Genomic DNA, 20,828 nt, shown 5'->3' with positions numbered 1-20,828 from the left:
ATACCCCATAGCCCATTACTATCACGAGCACCATAGCCTCTACCCCCTATTGTTTACTTGTACACCCAACTTTTGAAGCTATCTCCACAAAGCAATTTTTTCATATGGTATGCTTTATGACATGTAATATATTAATATGCAACTTTTGAAGCTATCTCCACAAAGCAATTTTTTCATATGGTATGCTTTATGACATGTAATATATTAATATGCATCTTGTAACTGCAGAATTCACTATAGCATAATGTACTGTCTCTTGTCTACAGTTTTGTCCCCACTTTATTGCCTGCAAAAATCTATTAACCCTTCGCACACTCACATGCAAATGTTCAAACAAATGCATTCACAGATTCACTCATCCAGGCACAACTGTTATCCCTACAGCTAAATTAAAAGCCAGGGTTCAGCACCTCCCTTTCCCTAATAATTTATTTAATGTCCTAACTAGAGGCGATGTGCCTGGATATATGTATTTCCACTTTATTGCCTGATGAAGCGGGCTCGGCCTGCGAAACGCGTTGCACTTTTGGGGTACCATATAATAAATGTGATTGCTACTTTTCAGACAGTCTTTCGTGTCTGCTTTATGGAGGTAAGTCCACCACTTCCTCCAAGCAAATTTTAAAGGTTTTATCCACTTTTATTCTGCTGGCGCCTCTGTTCTCCTACTGCAAAATCGCACCCACGATAATAAGGTCGTTGCCTCATTGTGGTCAGACCAAATTTGATCAGCTGGACAGTCACTGTTCTGTCATTCAGCTACATCAGCCAGGTGACTGACCATATGGGCTGTAAAGCCACCAAAACCTGCACTCTCGCCATGGTGCGCACCAGTCCAGCACGGCCGTCACTACACAAACAGCTGTTTGCGGTGCATTACACGATGAGTTTGGTGCGTCAGTGTGAAGCAGTACCTTAATTACACTACCTGATTGATGTATACACATGCAAGATGTTTGAAAGCACTTTAGGCCTGTCATTTAACATTCAATGTGATTTCTGCCCTTAAAACGCTGCTTTGCGTCAAATCCAGATTTTTCCCGGGGACTTTTGGCATGTATCCCACTCCGCCATCCCCCCCTCCAGGTGTTAGACCCCTTGAAACATCTTTTCCATCACTTTTGTGGCCAGCATAATTATTTTTTTTTTTCAAAGTTCGCATCCCCATTGAAGTCTATTGCGGTTCGCGAACTTTAACGCGAACCGAACCTTTCGCGAAAGTTCGCGAACCCGGTTCGCGAACCGAAAATCGGAGGTTCGGCCCAACTCTATCAGCCACACTATGTAGCATTCTGTTTACTGCCACTCTGTGTACCTCGCTCAGCCACACTATATAGCATTGTGTTTACTGCCACTTTGTGTCTGCTGGGAATAGTAGTACACCGCTCGCTCAGCCACACTATATAGCATTGTGTTTACTGCCACTCTGTGTACCTCGCTCAGCCACACTATATAGCATTCTGTTTACTGCCACTCTGTGTCTGCTGGGAACAGTACTACACCGCTCGCTCAGCCACACTATATAGCATTGTGTTTACTGCCACTCTGTGTACCTTGCTCAGCCACACTATATAGCATTGTGTTTACTGCCACTCTGTGTCTGCTGGGAACAGTAGTACACCGCTCGCTCAGCCACACTATATAGCATTGTGTTTACTGCCACTCTGTGTACCTTGCTCAGCCACACTATATAGCATTGTGTTTACTGCCACTCTGTGTGTGCTGGGAACAGTAGTACACCGCTCACCCGCCACTGTATAGCATTGTGCTCTGTGTCGCTGCTGGGAATAGTGGTACACCGCTCACCCACCATTGTATAGCATTGTGCTCTGTGTCGCTGCTCGGAATAGTGGTACACCGCTCACCCACCACTGTATAGCATTTCTGTACTGCCACTGTACTGCTGCCAATCAGCGTGTACTTTAAGGATAAGTGAAATGAGGAAGAAATCCGGTGAAAGAGGGAGGGGCAAGGGAAGAGGTGTTTCCCCTGATGGTTCACGTACAGGCCACAGGGGAGCACCCAAGAAAACCCACTCAATACCGCCCATGTTGTCCAGGACAACAACCCTCACAAATCCAAAAGAACAGGACCAGGTAATTACTTGGATGACCTCTCAAGCGTCCAGCAGTGGGTTAAGCAGCACCAGCACATCACGCACGAGGTCCGAGTCCTCAGCCAGTTACAAGGAGCCAGTGGGCACAAAGCTGACACAACCGGCAGCGACACCACGCACACAACTGCCAGATAACCAGTCCGATGAATTACCTCAGGACACAATGGGGTATTCACAGGAGCTATTCCCAGCCCAACAAACTTCCACCTTTGAAAGGTCAATGGAGGAACAGCCAGAAATATTGTGCCCGGATTCACAACCATTAACTGTGGTAAATGCACCGCGCACTGAAATGCAAGGCGAGTCCGAGGACTTTGAAACCCAAATCCCAGAGCAAGTTGGGCAGGGGGGGGTTGCAATTGCAGGAGGTCGGCCGACAAGATCTGGAAGACGACGTTGGAGTGAGCTGCGCAGAGGTTGTTCTGGGGAGCTCTACTTCACGGCGGCGGCCCCCCACAATGACATATGACGAGTTTGAGGAGATGGAAGAGGAGGGTATGGACAATGTGGACATAGACCCAGATTTTGTTTGTGAACGAGAACATCGCCGTCGTAGCAGCAGCACAGATGAGTCTGTTGAAGAACCCACTGCTGCACGAGTTCGCCTTGTGCCACAAGGTAGGCGGCGTGCAATTTCAGGCACCACAAGCGTGGAAGTTTAAGTGAGAGGCAAAAGAGGCGCAAACAGAAATCGCCAGCAAGGCAGGTGCTCCAAAGTCTGGGCTTTCTTTGAAGACTGCACTGAGGATGGTACTATGGCGATTTGCAAGGTGTGCAAGACCCGCCTGAGCAGGGGGAAAAGTAATAACAACCTCTCCACCACCAGCATGAGCCGCCACATGCTATCCAAACATCCCACTCTGTGGGCAAACGCGACAGGACAGGATACCAGCAACACTGCCTCCCTTGGGGTCACCAGACTCACCACCAGACCCGCCTCAGCAGCAGCAGTAGCCCAGCCATTGCGTGGTTCACAACATTCACAAACATCAGACGCTGACACTGTCACTTTCCGGAGTAGTGCTCTTGAGGTCTCCCAGTGTTCATCAAACACAACAACCAACAGCCCTTCAGTGTGCAGCCCTACGATTCAGTTGTCTGTCTCGGAGATGTTTGATCGCAAGAGGAAATTGCCAGCAAATGACCCCCGGGCCGTGGCAGTAACAGCCAGCATAGCCAAGCTTCTGGCCTGCGAAATGCTGCCATATCGAGTGGTGGAGACAAACAGCTTCAAGGGCATGATGTCAGTGGCCATCCCACGTTACGTGGTTCCCAGCCACTACCACTTTGCGCGCTCTGCAGTGCCTGAGTTGCATGAGCACGTGGTCAGCAAAATAACCCGAAGCTTGAAGAATGCCGTTGCCTGCAAGGTTCACCTCACCACTGACACCTGGACGAGTGCGTTCGGCCAGGGTCGATACATCTCCCTTACCGCGCACTGGGTGAACCTTGTGGAGCCTGGCAGCGATTCCTCACCTGCTACGGCGCGGGTGTTGCCCACACCGCAAACAGCTGCACCGCCATCCCTCCCACTGGATAACAATAGCAGCACCTACCTCTCTGACTCCTTCTCCTCCAACGCATCTCAAAGCTGTACCTCATCCGGAAACGCTAACCCAGCACCAGCAGCAGTAGGATCGTGGAAGCAGTGCAGCACAGCTGTTGGCATGCGTCAGCAAGCATTGCTGAAGCTGATCTGCCTTGGGGATAAGCAGCACACAGGGGAGGAAATTTGGAGGGGAATAAAGGAACAGACGGATTTGTGGCTGGCACCGCTGGACCTGAAACCGGGCATGGTGTGTGATAATGGGAGTAATCCCCAGCAGCTATGACGAAGAAGAGGAGGAGGAACAGCTGGAGTTGGAGCAGGAATTTCATGCCACCACTGACGAGGGCCAGAGCGGTGCACGTTGGACTTCCACAATTCAGCACGAATGGTCAGCAGAAGCAGACCAGGAAGAAGGTGACGACTATGATGCATCACAACAACTATCACAACGCTCACAAGAGGATGATGAGGATTCTGGCAGGACTCTGGCACACATGGCTCAATTCATGCTAGACTGCATTGAACGCGACCCACGCATTGTGCGCATTCTGGACAACACCAATTACTGGGTTTATACCCTTCTGGATCCACGGTACAAACACAATGTTCCAAAACTGCTTGAAGAAAGAGTCAGACAGGTCAAAATGGAAGAATACCAGCAGGCCCTTGTGGAGACTTTAGAGAGGAGATTGACATCCTCCCCCTCCTCTAGCCAGTTGTACGCCGACAGACTGACTTCTGCAAACCCAGGACGACCAGGAGGGCAGCAAACAACACAAGCCGCAGCTAGTGCCCAAAACGGAATGGTATCGGCAGTGTCCTTGGAGTGGGAAAATTTTCTGACACCCATGCAGCAGCAGCCCACAGAACAGCAAGCGTGCAGATCCACCTCCAACACCGATCGCCTGGAGAAGATGGTCAAGGACTACATGTCAGATGGCGTAGCTGTGTTGAACAATCCATCTGCACCCTTCAACTATTGGGTATCGAAGCTAGACACCTGGCACGAACTGGCAATGTACGCTATAGAGGTGCTGGCTTGCCCGGCAGCCATTGTTATGTCGGAACGCTGTTTCAGTGCTGCCGGAGGCATCATCACAGATCGGCGTATCCGCCTCTCCACAGAAAATGCAGACCGTCTGACTCAAATTAAAATGAATCAATCCTGGATTGGAAACGACTATGCAACACTCCCGGACCCCAACCAAGTAACATGAACAATGACCATCTATGATGGGTTAGCGTTGCCGGTCCCTGTTTATGGAACCTCTCATCTTTATTACATTTATGACTGCATGGCGGTAAAAAGCATGCTATCCGCACGCTTCTTGTCCTCATGCAAGGCCTGGGTTGTTGTGTTTCAAAGCGTGGCCTTCTCCTCCTGCTCCTCCTCCGGTTCCATCACGTGTGCTGCTGCTGCTACTGGGTTAGCGTTGCCGGTCCCTGTTTATGGAACCTCTCATCTTTATTACATTTATGACTGCATGGCGGTAAAAAGCATGCTATCCGCACGCTTCTTGTCCTCCTGCAAGGCCTGGGTTGTTGTGTCTCAAAGCGTGGCCTTCTCCTCCTGCGCCTCCTCCTGTTCCATCACGTCTGCTGCTGCTGGGTTAGCGTTGCCGGTCCCTGTTTATGGAACCTCTCATCTTTATTACATTTATGACTGCATGGCGGTAAAAAGCATGCTATCCGCACGCTTCTTGTCCTCATGCAAAGCCTGGGTTGTTGTGTCTCAAAGAGTGGCCTTCTCCTCCTGTGCCTCCTCCTGTTCCATCACGTGTGCTGCTGCTGGTGCTGGGTTAGCGTTACCGGTCCCTTTTCCTGGAACCTCTTCTCTGTATTACATTTATGACTGCATCGCGACAAAAAGCATGTTACCTGTGCAAAGAAACATGACATTTTCCACATTTAAAAGACAGTTTTTCCTTTGAAACTTTACAATCAATTTTCTCAAAAACTATAAGCTCTTTTTCAAATATTTTTTTTCCTCTTGTACCCACTCCCAAGGTGCACATACCCTGCAAATTTGGGGTATGTAGCATGTAAGGAAGCTTTACAAAGCACGAAAGTTTGGATCCCCATTGACTTCCATTATGTTCGGAGTTCGGCGCGAACACCCGAACATCGCGGCGATGTTCGGCGAACGTTCGCGAACCCGAACTAGTGTTGGGCGAACAGTGTTCGCCACTGTTCGGGTTCTGCAGAACATCACCCTGTTCGGGTGATGTTCGAGTTCAGCCGAACACCTGATGGTGTTCGGCCAAACCGTTCGGCCACATGGCCGAACTAAGAGCGCATGGCCGAACGTGCCCTAACCCTAACCCTAACCCTAAGCACAGACAGTAAACTCTGAACTACACTGACTAACTGACAGTCAGTATTCACTGGCTAGTTAATACAGTACAGTAGTATATAATATACAGCAGCACAGAAACCTGCGTGCAGTGCCTGCCTGCACAGTAGCACAACAGCAAACACTAGCAGCACAGTACAATATGAACTACACTCACTTACTGACAGTATCACTGGCTAGCTAATACAGTACACTACAGAAACCTGTGTGCAGTGCCTGCCTGCACGGTAGCACAACAGCAGACACTAACAGCACAGTACACTCTGAACTACACTCACTAACTGACAGTGTAATCACTAGCTAACTAAATAGAAGTAATATCAGCAATAGGAGTTCACTGTAATGAGCAAAAACCAGGGGCATAGCAATAGGGGTTGCAGAGGTAGCGACCGCATCGGGGCCCTTGGGCCAGAGGGGCCCCATGGGGCCCTTCCTCAACCAAAGCATTAGCTGTTTATTGGTCCTGTGGTGGTAATAATCACCTCTATAGATGCTTTGAATCGTAGTAATCATTAACCACCCTGGCGTTCTATTAAGATCGCCAGGGCGGCTGCGGGAGGGTTTTTTTTAAATAAAAAAAAACTATTTCATGCAGCCAACTGAAAGTTGGCTGCATGAAAGCCCACTAGAGGGCGCTCCGGAGGCATTCTTCTGATCGCCTCCGGCGGCCAAAAGTAACACGGAAGGCCGCAATGAGCGCCTTCCGTGTTTTGCTTACTTCGTCGCCATGGCGACGAGCGGAGTGACGTCATGGACGTCAGCCGACGTCCTGACGTCAGCCGCCTCCGATCCAGCCCTTAGCGCTGGCCGGAACTATTTGTTTCGGCTGCACAGGGCTCAGGCGGCTGGGGGGACCCTCTTTCGCCGCTGCTCGCGGTGGATCGCCGCAGAGCGGCGGCGATCAGGCAGCACACGCGGCTGGCAAAGTGCCGGCTGCGTGTGCTGCACTTTATTTGATCAAAATCGGCCCAGCAAGGCCTGAGCGGCACCCTCTGGCGGTAATGGACGAGCTGAGCTCGTCCATACCGCTAAGGTGGTTAACAAACTGTTCCCCATCCGATTCTTGCACCTCTAATACTATGTATGATCAAGGCAGGTTTTGTTACGCCGTATCAAGTGTTATATATAGAGTGCTGGGAGGGGCCCCATGTAAAACTCGCACCAGGGCCCGTAGCTCCAAAGCTACGCCACTGGCAAAAACGCTGGGTTTTTACACCAAAATGCCCTTGCTTTGTGACAGAAATGGCCTGGAGATACTCTCTCAGACCACAGTCTCTTGCAAGGACGGAGTTTCTGTAAATAGCCGCTGGTTATATACAGGAGGGGAGGGCATAGCCTCCCCTCCTGTGATTGGTTGCTCTAACCTGCGTCAGGGGCCTCTGATTGGCCCAGTGACATGTTTGGGGAAAAATCCGCACCACGGCCGCATCACGGCCGTGATTACGGGTCGTGACCTGTATTTTTGTATGCATGCCGTGATCAGATTTGACGCTATGTCGTGATCCATGCGGATCGCGGCATGTGGATCACGGCCTTCGTGATGCGGAAAAATGGCTGTGAATCATGCGTACCCGCCGTGATCACGACCATTCGTGAAAGCACCACTGCTACTCAGTCAGCAGCACAGCAGCACTGCAATAATCTGTAGTAGCTAACACAGTACTACTCTCACTCTCTAACAACTATAACACTGCACTAACTACACAATATAACACAGTAATCCTACCTACCTATACTGTGTAACTACTAGCTGTCATGATCTGCTCTGCTGGCCTTGTTTCCCTGGACATTTGGATAGTTTCTTACGCAGCTTACATAATGCAAGTCCGGGGGAAACAGGCCTTTTCTGTCAGCTCGCTGCTGTGGATGGATTTGCATCCACTTGTCATGCAAATTGCTTGCTGGCTTCCTTGGAGGGTTTTGAGTATAAATGTCACTTCCTCCCAGAATTCCTTGCTCGTCATCAGGTTACTGTTTGTTAGTTTACCTTAGAGCCTCAGCATCTTGTTACTACATTCTAGTGTATACAATGAACAGAGGCGCCAAAAGTATAAGATTAGATTAAATGAGCTTAAAAACCAACTTAAATGGCAAAATTGAAGGAGGAAGTAGTGGTCTTACCTCCCTCAAGCAGACACGACAACGACTGTGATTCAGACAGTCAAACACATTTATTAGGAACTCCAAAAAGAAATGCAACGCGTTTCGCAGGTTCAACACCGCTTCATCAGGCAATATAGGGAGGAGTATCAAACAATCTGCACAAGGATTCAAATTAAGTGCCTCACAGAGGCGCTTAATTTGAATCCTTGTGCAGATTGTTTGATACTCCTCCCTATATTGCCTGATGAAGCGGGGTTGAACCTGCGAAACGCGTTGCATTTCTTTTTGGAGTTCCTAGTAAATGTGTTTGACTGTCTGAATCGCAGTTGTTGTCATGTCTGCTTGAGGGAGGTAAGCCCACTACTTCCTCCTTCAATTTTGCCATTTAAGTTGGTTTTTAAGCTCATTTAATCTAATCTTATACTTTTGGCGCCTCTGTTCATTGTATACAATTTTGAGTCCACCCTTGGTGGAGGGTTGCTACCCTTTCTTCCTGTCTACAGAGAGCGACTTCTTAATCCTGAGTGGGGTCAGGACAATCTCCCCACCTGCCTTTACAGTGGTTGCCTGCTGGTGACCCTGACTTGTGAGTATTTAGCAATACAAACTTATTGCCACCTTGTCCAGTACGAATTACACTATTGGGGCTCTTGGTGTTCCCTGTTTTTATCTCTTTACATTCTAGTGTAGTTAATTCTTGGGGAGTGCTCCTTGCACTCCTATTTAGTGCAGTCAGGTTTGTGTTTAACTTGTACTGCCTATTCTGTCTTGTCTGTGCCATTGTACTATTGCCAGCGGTGGCTATTAGTAAATTGTTCCGTCTGTCTTAGATCACATTCGCCCTAGCGTTAGAGGCGGTGGGTCTTTCTTGTCCGAACCTTGAAATATAACCTTAGCTGCGGTTGCTACTGGTTACTCTTTCTGTCTGTCTTGCGGATCGCACTCACTCTTGCGGAAGAGCAGTGGACCCTTTCAGTCCTGTTCCTGTGTACGGATCGCACTCGCTCTTGCGGAAGAGTAGTGGATCCTATCTGACATGTTCCTGTTGTCTGTTTGTCTTTCGGTCTGGAGCAAACGCTTGCTGTTGCCTGAGGTAAGGCAACCAATTAGCAAGCATTTCTGTTATTTGTTTGTTTGTGTTTTCTGTGTTCATTTGTTAGTCAGGGTTGGCGTGTTTTGTCTCTGTTGCGCTTTTCGTGCGGAGACCGTGCCATTAACATGTTTTGTCGCTGGTGCGCTTCTCATGCGGCGACCGCGTTCAGCTAGTGTGTTTGTTATTTTCCTTGGTGTTCTGATTGTTATTGTTTGCTGTGTCTTTCTTACTACACCTGTCACGGACGGTTGCGGGGCCGCAGGCGCGTCCTGTAACCTCCCGTGAAGAAAAGCGATCGCACTCGATTCTCTGCATCGATTGCGCTTCAAATCGATACAATCTGGGTTGAGTGTGTAGGGGCAGCTGAAGTCTTTTTCTTAGCAGAGAGATAGCACCAGCCCAACTGCTGGATGGCTCTTTTGATATGCTGATGAGCCTGGGCCCAGAGAGTCCCTGGCTTCAAGCTGTGCTGATGGCCCATCCATCAGGTATAGACCATGACAGAAGCAATCTAGTTGGGAGAAAAGCCAGACCCTCTGGCTCCCTCCCAGCAGGGGAGCTGACACCTAGCTAGCTGCCCCAAACTTCAAAGAGCCTTTGCCTGGGAATGACCTGCTATCAATCCCAAATGTAGATCATATTCCATAAACGGCTATATGTATCATATTTTCTGTGTTGCCAGGCTGGCAGACCCTCCAAACTAACAGAGCATGTAGGGCCCGGTCTGGCGTTGGTTCTGAGAACATTTCAGAACCTTCTGAGGTAAAGACTGCCCGTTAGGCAGTTCAACAGTGCCCTAATGATACCACAGGGGACCCACCCCTCATGTTTGGTATCAGGCTGCTGGGTACATCGAGGCAGACCTGAAAATATTAGTAAATCTGCCCTGACCTGTACGGTTCTGTGAGATAGAACCCATATATGGTTAAGGCATGATTTCTGGTCCCCCAGGACAAGGGGAGGACTCATCTCATGTTCTAAGGGGGTGTGTGGGCCCGCCCTCACTCCCTCCTACTGAATCAGGGGCATAAGAATGGCAGAGGAGCCAAACTCAGTGTCCTCCACCCTGAAAACATCTTGAACTCATCGGTGCCAGCTTGAGGATATGCTGGCATCCACCTGGTCTGAACTCTGAACTTTGATTGAAACCCAGAACTCTGATTTTTCCCACAAAAAGGACATCTTTCCAGGAACTAAGTATTTTTCTCCCTTCTTTTATTTTTTATACTGGCTATTACTGTTTTAATAATTGTTGATTTTAATAATTGTCTGTATATATGAATTATTTATATTGCGTGAATAAACGACTTTCTCCAAGTCATTCACTGCCCGCTACCCTGCTTATCAGCACACACAGAACTGATCCCGGGTCTCTGAAGATACGCTACTGTTTGTTTGTTGTTGGCTAGACAGAATACCGTGTGTTTAACCGTTTTATTCGCAGGACTAGTCAGTCAGTAAATCGGGTCCACTGGCCCATACCAGTGGGGGTGGCAGATACCATGGAATTGTGTGTACGTTGTAATTACCCGTGTCTCACAGGCTCCCTTCTGGGTTGTCTGCGGCTAATTCTTAACGGTTCCTGTGCATTGACTGCGACCAGAGTTTGCATGATCTGTGCGCTGGCACCGTTTAGAAGGCTAAGTGCGGTCAGCCACTAGGGCTCCTGTGACAGTGTTAGGCAGCGGTTGGGACCTGTGTTGTGCTGAAAGTAGCTAAGATAGCGCTAGCGCTATCAAGAAACGAACTAATTCGTTGGTGTAGCTGGAAGGCAATATATTTTTCATATATACAGAGAGACTGTGTAGCCAGTACCCCTCCCCAAAAGTTTTATTTTATTTGGCGTGGAAATGTCCGGGAACTACAAGAAAATGTGCCTGGCGGACCTGCAAAATCTTTGCCAAGAGAGAGGCATTGATGTCGGCCGCAAGAAACAAGGGGACCTGGTAACGGAATTGTTTCAATGGGATACCCAGCAACTGCGGGAGCCGGGAGTGTCCGCTGAAGTGGATACCAGCCCATCTGACAATCGAGGGGAACCAGAGACTGAGACTCCTGACCGTACAGAGGTTGTGCATCCTGAGGGCCCTGCATCAACAGTTATGCAGGAGAATGTCAGTGTGGACCCCAATCCCAGAGTTTCTGAAAGTACTCGCCCGGAACTGGCCAGTACTGGACTGTCCGTTTGTACTGATCCGATAATGCAGCAGGCATTACGACAGCTGATGGAGACGGACCTGGACAAGTACCTGCAGTACATGCGTGAGGAGCGCCAATCTGCTGCTGCTGCTGCTGCTGCAGAACGCCACGCGGAGAGGGATGCCGCTGAGCGAGAATGGGAGCGCCAACGACAGCATGAGCTAAACATGGCAAAAGTGCAACAGGCCAGCCGGAGTGCACCACCCGTAAGTGCAAAATTTAAATTTGCTAATATTGAAAAAGACACAGACATTGACTTGTTTTTGCGGTCTTTTGAAAAAGCATGCCGTCAGTATCGTCTGTCCCAAGACCAGTGGGCCAGACATCTGACACCTTTGCTGCGCTACAAAGCGCTTGATGCTTTCGCAGAATTGCCTGCGGAGAAAGATAATGATTATGCCGCTATAAAAGACGCTATCATTGCTAAGTACCAGCTGACGCCAGAAGCCTATCGGAAAAAGTTCAGGGCCTGGCAGAAAAAGTCTTCTGATTCGTACCGAGATGTGGTCAGCAGCTTGCTCACCACACTCCGCCAGTGGACTCTAGGCCTCACCAAAGGGTCTTATGGCGTCCTGGAGGACTTGATAGTCCTAGAACAATTTCTGAACATTTGCCCTGCTGATGTACGACAGTTTGTGTTAGAACGCAGGCCGGCTTCAGCCACTGTCGCTGCAGACCTCGCTGAGACCTTTGCAACTACCCGGGTGTCTGATACACGCAGAACTGTCCCATCCAGCTGGAGAGGAGGTCAGCCCAATACCTCGGCAGACTCTCCTGCCCCTGTGAGCCGTCAGCCACAGAGGCCACCCAGCACAGCTTCTGCACCCAGGGCTGCAGCCCCTGGAGAGGTCACCTGTCACTACTGCCGCCAGCCCGGACACATGAAATTCGACTGTCCGGAGCGGACACAGACACCACCAGCACCTGGATCATTTGCATCACCTGTACCTCACCCACAGCAGAGGCAACCCGCCAGCGAACCACAGCCTGGATCATCAGATTTTGTCCTGTTTGCCCGCGGAAAGGAAATCCGCGACCGAACCGACCAGCAGCAACTTGTTAGAGTGAACGGCAAAGTTGTCACCGGATTCCGAGACACCGGAGCTGACATTACGTTAGTTCACTCACACCTTGTGCCAAAGGAGAGCATCAGCCCCAGCCGATCCCTTGCCCTTACTGGAGTAGAGGGCACCCTTTTTCACATAGCCCACGCAAGAGTGAAGCTGGATTGGGGAGTAGGAGGAATCCAAGAAAGGGTTGTTGGGGTTATGAAGGATCTCCCAGTCCCTGTGTTGCTGGGGACTGATTTGGGCAAGCTTGTGTCCTACTATGAACCTGCCACAACCGCCTTGTCGCTCACGGAAGGAGACGGACTCTCCACCCACCACCAGGTACTTTATACACTTGGGGGAGCACCAGGGGGAGGTGGGTTGAATGTGCCCAGTTCAAGGGTACCAGGTGCAATAGTGCCTGCTTCAAAGGCACCTGAGTTTGATGTACAGACTGTCTGTTGTGATGATGCTGTAACTGTACCTGAGTTTACTGTACAACCTGTCTGTAATGAAAAAATGTCTATACCTGTCAATGTCATTACTGCATGCAATGATGATTTGAGTAATGTCCGTCTGTGCCATTCTGACAGTGTACCTGTGCTAGCAGTACCGCGCAGCTGCACTGCTCAGAACCCGAGCTCAGAACAGGTGGAGGGGGTTCCGGCCTCCTCCCCCTCCTCTGACCGCAGGGATGAGACCTTTCAGCCGCTGGGTTCGTGTGACATGAGCCAGTTGGCTGAAACTGACAGCGCTGTACTCACAGCAGCACTACAAAGCGACCCAAGCCTGGAGGTGCTCAGGCAGCAAGCCGCTGAGCCCCTCGCAGACGGGGCCGCTTTCAAGGTGTACTGGGAAGGTGGGAGACTGTACAGTGAGTCTGTACAGCCCCCTACAAGTAGATCCCACGTGAATACCAAATGGCTTGTGGTCCCGAGTGCGTTCAGGGGACATGTGCTGAAATCCGCACATGGTAATCCTCTGACAGGGCACTCAGGGGTCCGCAAGACACTTGCCGGTATTCGGAACCAGTTTTATTGGCCCCGGATGAACAGGGATGTAGCAAACTACTGCAGAGCATGTGCCGTCTGTCAAGAGCTGGGAAGGTCCATGGATTCCCGCGGGGTTCCCTTAGGTCCACGGCCACTTAGCAGGGGAACCCTGCGTGGGCTGGCTGTTGACCTAACCAACCCACTGCCCGTTGTCAGCAGTCCCGGCAGACACCACGTCCGACTGCAGTGGTGCAAACGCCCTGTCCAGAACGGTCCATGTCGGGTCAACCCTGAGGGTAGCAGACCGTGACCGGTCCAGGGGAACCGAGCAACAGGCTCCAATAGGTTTTCCCGCCGCACCGGCAACCCGAGACCCGTCAGCCAGGTTGGCCGACACGCAGCGGGCAGCCGACCCCAGAACGCCAACGGGGAACTAGATCAGATCTCGCAGGTTAGCGGCAACGACACACATCTTGCTGATGCATGTCTATCTGCCTTCTCCCCGGGGGGGCTGTCACGGACGGTTGCGGGGCCGCAGGCGCATCCTGTAACCGCCCGTGAAGAAAAGCGATTGCACTCGATTCTCTGCATCGATTGCGCTTCAAATCGATACAATCTGGGTTGAGTGTGTAGGGGCAGCTGAAGTCTTTTTCTTAGCAGAGAGATAGCACCAGCCCAACTGCTGGATGGCTCTTTTGATATGCTGATGAGCCTGGGCCCAGAGAGTCCCTGGCTTCAAGCTGTGCTAATGGCCCATCCATCAGGTATAGACCATGACAGAAGCAATCTAGTTGGGAGAAAAGCCAGACCCTCCGGCTCCTTCCCAGCAGGGGAGCTGACACCTAGCTAGCTGCCCCAAACTTCAAAGAGCCTTTGCCTGGGAATGACCTGCTATCAATCCCAGGGGTATCTCATATTCCATAAACTGCTATATGTATCATATTTTCTGTGTTGCTAGGCTGGCAGACCCTCCAAACTAACAGAGCATGTAGGGCCCGGTCTGGCGTTGGTTCTGAGAACATTTCTGAACCTTCTGAGGTAAAGACTGCCCGTTAGGCAGTTCAACAGTGCCCTAATGATACCACAAGGGTCCCACCCCTCCTGTTTGGTATCAGGCTGCTGGGTACATCGAGGCAGACCTGAAAATATTAGTAAATCTGCCCTGACCTGTACGGTTCTGTGAGATAGAACCCATATATGGTTAAGGCATGATTTCTGGTCCCCCAGGACAAGGGGAGGACTCATCTCATGTTCTAAGGGGGTGTGTGGGCCCGCCCTCACTCCCTCCTACTGAATCAGGGGCATAAGAATGGCAGAGGAGCCAAACTCAGTGTCCTCCACCCTGAAAACATCTTGAACTCATCGGTGCCAGCTTGAGGATATGCTGGCATCCACCTGGTCTGAACTCTGAACTTTGATTGAAACCCAGAACTCTGATTTTTCCCACAAAAAGGACATCTTTCCAGGAACTAAGTATTTTTCTCCCTTCTTTTATTTTTTATACTGGCTATTACTGTTTTAATAATTGTTGATTTTAATAATTGTCTGTATATATTAATTATTTATATTGCGTGAATAAACGACTTTCTCCAAGTCATTCACTGTCCGCTACCCTGCTTATCAGCACACACAGAACTGATCCCGGGTCTCTGAAGATACGCTACTGTTTGTTTGTTGTTGGCTAGACAGAATACCGTGTGTTTAACCGTTTTATTCGTAGGACTAGTCAGTCAGTAAATCGGGTCCACTGGCCCATACCAGTGGTGGTGGCAGATACCGTGGAATCGTGTGTACGTTGTAATTACCCGTGTCTCACAGGCTCCCTTCTGGGTTGTCTGCGACTAATTCTTAACGGTTCCTGCGCATTGACTGCGACCAGAGTTCGCACGACCTGTGCGCTGGCACCGTTTAGAAGGCTAAGTGCGGTCAGCCACTAGGGCTCCTGTGACAACACCTATGTTCTGTCTTTACTCAGTCTTGTGTCTCTGTTACAATCTCCTCTCCTGCGATTGGTGTTCTCACTCTGGCCTGTTCTGATGTGAAGTGTCTACCGTCGCTGGGCGGCGACTAGATTGGTAGACATTCACATAGTCTCTTTCTGTTCCAGTTCTCTTCTGTCTTGCTGTCTTGTTTCTGTTTGCTCTGTTCTGTCTCAAGTCGTGAAATTCCAATCTGTGCTCCACAGCACCACCTGCTGGTTGGAATTCCTCTCCACATATATATACACATCTATCTACTGTGTACTCTGCTTCCGTGATTGTGGAGATTCTCCTCTGCTCAGCGCACACGGCGTGCGCTGACTCTGGAAATCTACCTCAGATCATTACACTAGCTAGCTAGCTAAGGCTAATAGCAGGCCAGCCAGCAGCAGGGGGCATGGAGTGTGCACAGCACACACAGACACAGACACAGGACCTAACTAGCAGGCAGCTGCAGCAACTCAAAGTCTGACTGACTGACACTGACAAATAACACAGACTAGCTAACTACAACACAATATACCAGTAGTGTAGTGAAGGTGTTTAAGTGTAAAAATGCTGGGTTTATCACTGTGATAATGCACTTGCTTAGCCAAACACACTGCAGTGTCTCTCTCAGTGGCAGTCACAAAGCAAGGATGAGATTCTCATCATGGCCCCCTCCTTATATACAGTAACAGGAGGGACTGGCCAAGGTTCCCCTCTGTGACTGGTTGCTTGGGCTTAGGCTGGGAGCTCAGCCCTCAGATTGGCGCAATGACGTCATGGACATCATCTCCATGGTAACAGTACCCAGATTCGGATATCGGACCGATATCCGGGTATGCGACCAAATATCAGTGGTTTGCTATCCGAATTTTGGCCCAGGTATCCAGAATCCGAATCCGGGCAGATAGCGTCAAAAAGTTTGGATATCCGGGTTACCCAGACATCCGGAATCCTGATGAGCAGCCCTGATTGTAGGTATGGGAAGGGGGAAGCCCGCACTGGCCAACTAACTTCTCTGCTGCGTGCTGCAGGTGCCCAGCAACCACGTGTGGGGAAGCAGCTGCCTTCTCTCTGGGCTCGGTAGGTTTGTAACATCAGTCCTTTTAGTGCTAGAAGGAGCCGGAAAGAGAGCTTGAGAGTGACCCCTGCGACACAAGTTTGTGGTAATTTACTTCTTTTTCTCCTTCCTATCTGCTTAAATGGGGGGGTGTTCTGTGTGTGTGTGCATGTGTGTCTGTGTGCGCATGTGCAAGGGTTTTCCTGTGTGTGTGCATGTGTGTCTGTGGGTGTGTATGAGTGTCTGTGTGTGTGCCTGTGTTTTTCTGTGTGTTTGTGTGTGTGCCTGTGTTTTTCTGTGTGTTTGTGTGTATGCCTGTGTTTTTCTGTGTGTTTGTGTGTGTGCCTGTGTTTTTCTGTGTGTTTGTGTGTGTGCCTGTGTTTTTCTGTGTGTTTGTGTGTATGCCTGTGTTTTTCTGTGTGTTTGTGTGTGTGCCTGTGTTTTTCTGTGTGTTTGTGTGTATGCCTGTGTTTTTCTGTGTGTTTGTGTGTGTGCCTGTATTTTTCTGTGTGTTTGTGTGTATGCCTGTGTTTTTCTGTGTGTTTGTGTGTGTGCCTGTGTTTTTCTATGTGTCTGTGTGTGTGCATGTGTTTTTCTGTGTGTTTGTGTGTGTGCCTGTGTTTTTCTGTGAGTTTGTGTGTGTGCCTGTGTTTTTCTGTGTGTTTGTGTGTGTGCCTGTGTTTTTCTGTGTGTTTGTGTGTGTGCCTGTGTTTTTCTGTGTGTTTGTGTGTGTGCCTGTGTTTTTGTGTGTGTGCCTGTGTTTTTCTGTGTGTTTGTGTGTGTGCCTGTGTTTTTCTCTGTGTCTGTGTGTGTGCATGTGTTTTTCTGTGTGTTTGTGTGTGTGCCTGTGTTTTTCTGTGTGTTTGTGTGTGTGCCTGTGTTTTCTGTGTGTTTGTGTGTGTGCCTGTGTTTTTCTGTGTGTTTGTGTGTGTGTCTGGGTTTTTCTGTGTGTTTGTGTGTGTGTCTGGGTTTTTCTGTGTGTTTGTGTGTATGCCTGTGTTTTTCTGTGTGTTTGTGTGTGTGCCTGTGTTTTTCTGTGTGTGTGTGTGTGTGTGTGTGTGTGTGTGGGTGTGCATGAGTGTCTGTGTGTGTGCCTGTGTTTTTCTATGTGTTTGTGTGTGTGCCTGTGTTTTTCTGTGTGTTTGTGTGTATGCCTGTGTTTTTCTGTGTGTCTGTGTGTGTGCCTGTGTTTTTCTGTGTGTTTGTGTGTGTGCCTGTGTTTTTCTGTGTGTTTGTGTGTGTGCCTGTGTTTTTCTGTGTGTTTGTGTGTGTGCCTGTGTTTTTCTGTGTGTTTGTGTGTGTGCCTGTGTTTTTCTGTGTGTTTGTGTGTGTGCCTGTTTTTTTCTGTGTGTTTGTGTGTGTGCCTGTGTTTTTCTGTGTGTTTGTGTGTGTCCCTGTGTTTTTCGGTGTGTTTGTGTGTATGCCTGTGTTTTTCTGTGTCTTTGTGTGTGTGCCTGTGTTTTTCTGTGTGATTGTGTGTGTGCCTGTGTTTTTCTGTGTGTTTGTGTGTATGCCTGTGTTTTTCTGTGTGTTTGTGTGTATGCCTGTGTTTTTCTGTGTGTTTGTGTGTGTGCCTGTGTTTTTCTGTGTGTTTGTGTGTATGCCTGTGTTTTTCTGTGTGTTTGTGTGTGTGCCTGTGTTTTTCTGTGTGTTTGTGTGTATGCCTGTGTTTTTCTGTGTGTTTGTGTGTGTGCCTGTGTTTTTCTGTGTGTTTGTGTGTGTGCCTGTGTTTTTCTGTGTGTTTGTGTGTATGCCTGTGTTTTTCTGTGTGTTTGTGTGTGTGCCTGTGTTTTTCTGTGTGTTTGTGTGTATGCCTGTGTTTTTCTGTGTGTTTGTGTGTGTGCCTGTGTTTTTCTGTGTGTTTGTGTGTATGCCTGTGTTTTTCTGTGTGTTTGTGTGTGTGCCTGTATTTTTCTGTGTGTTTGTGTGTATGCCTGTGTTTTTCTGTGTGTTTGTGTGTGTGCCTGTGTTTTTCTATGTGTCTGTGTGTGTGCATGTGTTTTTCTGTGTGTTTGTGTGTGTGCCTGTGTTTTTCTATGTGTTTGTGTGTGTGCCTGTGTTTTTCTGTGTGTTTGTGTGTGTGCCTGTGTTTTTCTGTGTGTTTGTGTGTGTGCCTGTGTTTTTCTGTGTGTTTGTGTGTGTGCCTGTGTTTTTGTGTGTGTGCCTGTGTTTTTCTGTGTGTTTGTGTGTGTGCCTGTGTTTTTCTGTGTGTCTGTGTGTGTGCATGTGTTTTTCTGTGTGTTTGTGTGTGTGCCTGTGTTTTTCTGTGTGTTTGTGTGTGTGCCTGTGTTTTCTGTGTGTTTGTGTGTGTGCCTGTGTTTTTCTGTGTGTTTGTGTGTGTGTCTGGGTTTTTCTGTGTGTTTGTGTGTATGCCTGTGCTTCTCTGTGTGTTTGTGTGTGTGCCTGTGTTTTTCTGTGTGTTTGTGTGTGTGTCTGTGGGTGTGCATGAGTGTCTGTGTGTGTGCCTGTGTTTTTCTATGTGTTTGTGTGTGTGCCTGTGTTTTTCTGTGTGTTTGTGTGTGTGTCTGGGTTTTTCTGTGTGTTTGTGTGTATGCCTGTGTTTTTCTGTGTGTTTGTGTGTGTGCCTGTGTTTTTCTGTGTGTGTGTGTGTGTGTGTGTGTGTGTGTGTCTGTGGGTGTGCATGAGTGTCTGTGTGTGTGCCTGTGTTTTTCTATGTGTTTGTGTGTGTGCCTGTGTTTTTCTGTGTGTTTGTGTGTATGCCTGTGTTTTTCTGTGTGTTTGTGTGTGTGCCTGTGTTTTTCTGTGTGTTTGTGTGTGTGCCTGTGTTTTTGTGTGTATGCCTGTGTTTTTCTGTGTGTCTGTGTGTGTGCCTGTGTTTTTCTGTGTGTTTGTGTGTATGCCTGTGTTTTTCTGTGTGTTTGTGTGTATGCCTGTGTTTTTCTGTGTGTTTGTGTGTATGCCTGTGTTTTTCTGTGTGTTTGTGTGTGTTCCTGTGTTTTTCTGTGTGTTTGTGTGTATGCCTGTGTTTTTCTGTGTGTTTGTGTGTGTGCCTGTGTTTTTCTGTGTGTTTGTGTGTATGCCTGTGTTTTTCTGTGTGTTTGTGTGTGTGCCTGTGTTTTTCTGTGTGTTTGTGTGTATGCCTGTGTTTTTCTGTGTGTTTGTGTGTGTGCCTGTGTTTTTCTGTGTGTTTGTGTGTGTGCCTGTGTTTTTCTGTGTGTTTGTGTGTATGCCTGTGTTTTTCTGTGTGTTTGTGTGTGTGCCTGTGTTTTTCTGTGTGTTTGTGTGTATGCCTGTGTTTTTCTGTGTGTTTGTGTGTGTGCCTGTGTTTTTCTGTGTGTTTGTGTGTATGCCTGTGTTTTTCTGTGTGTTTGTGTGTGTGCCTGTATTTTTCTGTGTGTTTGTGTGTATGCCTGTGTTTTTCTGTGTGTTTGTGTGTGTGCCTGTGTTTTTCTATGTGTCTGTGTGTGTGCATGTGTTTTTCTGTGTGTTTGTGTGTGTGCCTGTGTTTTTCTGTGAGTTTGTGTGTGTGCCTGTGTTTTTCTGTGTGTTTGTGTGTGTGCCTGTGTTTTTCTGTGTGTTTGTGTGTGTGCCTGTGTTTTTCTGTGTGTTTGTGTGTGTGCCTGTGTTTTTGTGTGTGTGCCTGTGTTTTTCTGTGTGTTTGTGTGTGTGCCTGTGTTTTTCTGTGTGTCTGTGTGTGTGCATGTGTTTTTCTGTGTGTTTGTGTGTGTGCCTGTGTTTTTCTGTGTGTTTGTGTGTGTGCCTGTGTTTTCTGTGTGTTTGTGTGTGTGCCTGTGTTTTTCTGTGTGTTTGTGTGTGTGTCTGGGTTTTTCTGTGTGTTTGTGTGTATGCCTGTGTTTCTCTGTGTGTTTGTGTGTGTGCCTGTGTTTTTCTGTGTGTTTGTGTGTGTGTCTGTGGGTGTGCATAAGTGTCTGTGTGTGTGCCTGTGTTTTTCTATGTGTTTGTGTGTGTGCCTGTGTTTTTCTGTGTGTTTGTGTGTGTGTCTGGGTTTTTCTGTGTGTTTGTGTGTATGCCTGTGTTTTTCTGTGTGTTTGTGTGTGTGCCTGTGTTTTTCTGTGTGTGTGTGTGTGTGTGTGTGTGTCTGTGGGTGTGCATGAGTGTCTGTGTGTGTGCCTGTGTTTTTCTATGTGTTTGTGTGTGTGCCTGTGTTTTTCTGTGTGTTTGTGTGTATGCCTGTGTTTTTCTGTGTGTCTGTGTGTGTGCCTGTGTTTTTCTGTGTGTTTGTGTGTGTGCCTGTGTTTTTCTGTGTGTTTGTGTGTGTGCCTGTGTTTTTCTGTGTGTTTGTGTGTGTGCCTGTGTTTTTCTGTGTGTTTGTGTGTGTGCCTGTGTTTTTCTGTGTGTTTGTGTGTGTGCCTGTTTTTTTCTGTGTGT

This window comes from Hyperolius riggenbachi, chromosome 7 (genome assembly GCF_040937935.1).
Source record: "Hyperolius riggenbachi isolate aHypRig1 chromosome 7, aHypRig1.pri, whole genome shotgun sequence".
In the NCBI taxonomy this organism is placed as follows: Eukaryota; Metazoa; Chordata; class Amphibia; order Anura; family Hyperoliidae; genus Hyperolius; species Hyperolius riggenbachi.
This window is presented reverse-complemented; position numbering follows the sequence as displayed.